This window comes from Leopardus geoffroyi, chromosome E2 (assembly GCF_018350155.1).
Source record: "Leopardus geoffroyi isolate Oge1 chromosome E2, O.geoffroyi_Oge1_pat1.0, whole genome shotgun sequence".
Taxonomy (NCBI): domain Eukaryota; kingdom Metazoa; phylum Chordata; class Mammalia; order Carnivora; family Felidae; genus Leopardus; species Leopardus geoffroyi.
This window is the reverse complement of record NC_059335.1, coordinates 59,151,524-59,155,000: the sequence shown is the minus strand read 5'-3', so window position 1 is coordinate 59,155,000 and position 3,477 is coordinate 59,151,524. Positions and strand designations below refer to the sequence as shown.

Genomic DNA, 3,477 nt, shown 5'->3' with positions numbered 1-3,477 from the left:
CTGCATTTCTAACTTCAGCCAACCGTCCGGCCCCGCCTGGCTCCGGCCTAGGTGTCGAGGACGGTCCTCTAGCCAGGAGGGGGAGGGGCGCTGTCGTCGCTCGGGCTCTCACCGGCGCACCCCTCTCAACCCCGGGGTGAAAAAACAACCTCAGGCCCGAGCTTACGCAACTCGGCGGTTCCATGGTCCCCGGGGGTCACCCAACCTCTCCAGACCAGCGCGCCCCCAGCAAGCTCAAGCTTGGATCCAGCTCGAGGTCCGGCCTCAGCGCCCCCTCTAACAGACCCAGAGGAGACAAACGGGGGTCGCGGCGCGCCGCCCCTCCGCACCCGGAGCCCTCCCTGGAGCTCCCCGGCACCCGAAGTCCAGCACGCGCACCCCTGCCTCTCCGGAAAGGCGCGTCGCCGCAGCGCTCCCTCTAAACTCCAAGGCAAACCCGAGCTTGAATGTGTACAATCGTAAACGCCGCCCCGTTTGGGCGACGGCCGGAGGCAGGCGGAGACCGCGAGGCTGGTGGGCGGGGCACTGATAGTAAAGGAGGAAAGAGGAAAAAAAAAAAAAAAAAAAAAGCCCAAAAAACAAAAAACAAAAAACCCAGGTTCTAGTCGCGGTCTGGAGAGGCACGTCCCGCCCCGCGCGCTCGCAGAGCATCCCCGGGAGGCTCCTGCGCGGTGCCCCAGCCCGGCTCCCGCGCGGGGGACGAATCCTGGGCTCCCAGGCGACGAGTTTGTAACTTGAGCCTAGGAGGGGCCACTGTAGGAAGGAGCCCCTCGCTGGGGCATATTTCCGGGGAGCGCAGGGCACCAGCCCTCGGCGTCCGGGCGCGGATGCGCCCTCGTGCGGAAGCTCGGTGTGCTGAGAGCCGTTCTGCGGCCTGGTCGGGGGTGGGCAGAGGAGCCTGGGAGCCGGCCAGGCTGACGCGGGTAGCCCGGAGAGCCAGGCGGGGACACAGAAGATCTCCCTAGGCTCGTAGTCTTTGCGTCGCCCCAAGCTGCAGGCTTCTCGGAAGTCAGTGCCCCCGCATCTCCCAGCCTGCAGCAAAGCCCTGAGGTTTCCAGCCTGCGCGGAGGGAGGCTCCCGGAAGGACCCTGGTGGCTCCTACTCTGGGGCCCCAGCAGAAATCGGGGTGGGTGTGGGATGAGGGAAGGGAGCACCCTGGTCCTAGCGCAGGCTGGGCAGAGGCCAGGCACCAGGCAGGTCCCAAGAGGCCTCTGAGGAAAAGGCTGAGGGGAGGGGAGAGAGGAGGTGCTGCCATCCAGCCTCCCCAAGGGCATTTCCCCTTCCTCTGCTCCTTAGCAAACTGAAAATCAGACGCTCCAGTCATGGACGGTCTGGGTCATCTTTCCCAACACGGCACTGCTTTTTCTCCGGGTCAACACAGTTGGCGAAGTCTGTATACACGAACAAACGATCGGACCATACCTGCGATAGGTTTGAGCGGAGGGTGGAAAGATACAGGACTTCCTCAGCCAGGTCACCTCCCTGATGTCCCGAACCCGCTGGAGATGGTGGTGACAAGGGCGATATTAATCACTGAAACGTCTCCAACGCTACTAGGTGCTGGCACCCTCGTAAGAGCTCCCTCGGGTCGTGTCAGTCCTCCTCCTGGCTTGAAGACACAGAAGTCCTCACCGCTCCCATTCTGCAGACTGGACACTGAGGCCAGGAAGCTAACAGGAAGTGTTGCAGACAGGGGAACAGCCCCATTACAATGGGGCTACTGTGTGTGGATGCCAAGGGCCCCGTGGAAGCTCTCTCCAGAACCCTCACGGCATCTTCGAAAGACGGAAGGGACGGGTTTGCCCGTTTTACAGATGGGCACCAAACACCCCAGACAACACAGGTCACAAAGAGCAGAACGGGGTGGGTGGGGGGGTTGGAATGCACACGCTTTCCTGCCAAGGCGGGTTCTCTGAGGCCTGACATCCTTGGGTGTCCTCAGCGGCTCCGCGAGGTATGTCTGGAGCAGGTTCCTGCTGCGTTGGGGGGGGGGGGGGGGGTGGGCATGAACATAACGCTCTGCTGAAGCCCAGAGAACAGGGCAGGATTTTCCAAATTACTGATTTCCTTAGAGCCCATATTGTCCCCAGCAGTAATTTCAAGGGTCTAAAACGGGCCGTCAGGGCACATCGCTAGGGCACATCAGCATGTGGCCTGACGTACACCGTTGGCGGAGACCAAAGAACCACTGTTCTCCCGGTGCCCTGTAAACCCTGACGGCTAGCCGCGAGTCCTTCCTATGGCCTGGACTCTCCTGACCTGTGTCGGGTTCACTCGTCCTCAACCATAACCCTGCTTGATGATCGTACCATTTTGCAGTCGAGAAATGGGCCGAGAGAGCCAGAGGGGGCACGCCTGAGGTCACGCGAACCCTCCGCTGGCCTGTGTGGAGGCCCTCAGTTGGTGCGTGTGGATTCAGCTTAGAAAGGCTCGTTGAGGAGGTTGCCTGTAAAAACAACACGCAGGCAGAGAGAGAGCCCCCACGGGGCTGCTGGGAAAGGTAAGACCCAGGGCCAAGGGCCACTAAGCCGGGGGTCAGAGGGGCCTCTCTGGCCTCCGTGACCTCCCGCCTGGGTGGGCATACAGACTGAGCTCAAAGCTGTACCCCAGGCTGGGGCAGCCCTCCCCATGCTCCCCAACTCCGATTCCTTAACAGGATCTGTGCGGCCAGGGGGCCAGTCCATCTGTCAGCCCGCCTCCCCCCCCCCCCCCCCCCCCCCCCGCCCCGTGCCAGCTTTTCACACACACACAGTCCCGGGATCAAGTCCCCACCAGCCCGACACTGGCAGAACCACCCCAGCATCAGACATACGCATTCGAGAATCGCACTCTACGCGGGCTGCGTCTCTCTGTGTTGGCCACGAAGCAGGAATGTCGCCGAAGCCCGGGAAAGGCTTGCACGAATCAGGGCGGTGGTGGCCGTCCTGACTGCAAAGTGTCTGAAACCCTGCAGCCTCCCCCCTTACATGCCTATGTCAAAAAGCAAACGTTTCAAATGCCTTGGCGAGCCGAGGCCACGCAAAAAGGAGGCAGGCAGGGAACGCTTCTCGAAGTTTGGGAAAGCATTTCGAGTATGTGGTGCCCGAAGGCTTCCTCTGGGGGCACTGGTCCCCTGTGCCCTGCTCACCTGGAGGCTGCCCCCCCCCCCCAACCCGGCCCTGGCTGCAACCAGGGCATAAAACCTCGGGTCTCCACTTCTCCACGGCCACCACGCCCTGAGAGTCAGGAGCGTCCCGCCTGGGACGACACAGGCACACGTTCCCTGAGGCACGAGGCACAGGTGCTGAGACCCCCAGCGCATTCCGGAGAAAGTCAGTTCTCCCTGTTAATTAATGGGTGTTTTCTCAGGTCTCTCTTTGCACTCACCTCGGGTTTATGGTTATCAGTGAATTCCTGGCCAACACCCGCGCAGTGTTCTGGATTCGGAGTGGATTTGAGGAGGGAGAAGGCAAGAACTCAGACAGCGGGGTTGGTTTC

The 3,477-nt window shown here is 61.7% G+C and overlaps 1 protein-coding gene across 1 annotated transcript in view; it reads right to left on the bottom strand.

Moving 5' to 3' along the window:
* FOXL1 (forkhead box L1) overlaps positions 1–2,705 on the bottom strand; it is a 6,929-nt gene extending 4,224 nt beyond the window's left edge. Inside the window, exon 1 of the mRNA XM_045439913.1 lies at positions 1–2,705. This exon is cut by the window's left edge and continues 4,224 nt beyond it. The gene's annotated coding sequence lies outside the window, so the exon portion shown is untranslated.
* Between the last annotated feature and the right edge of the window lie 772 nt (positions 2,706–3,477).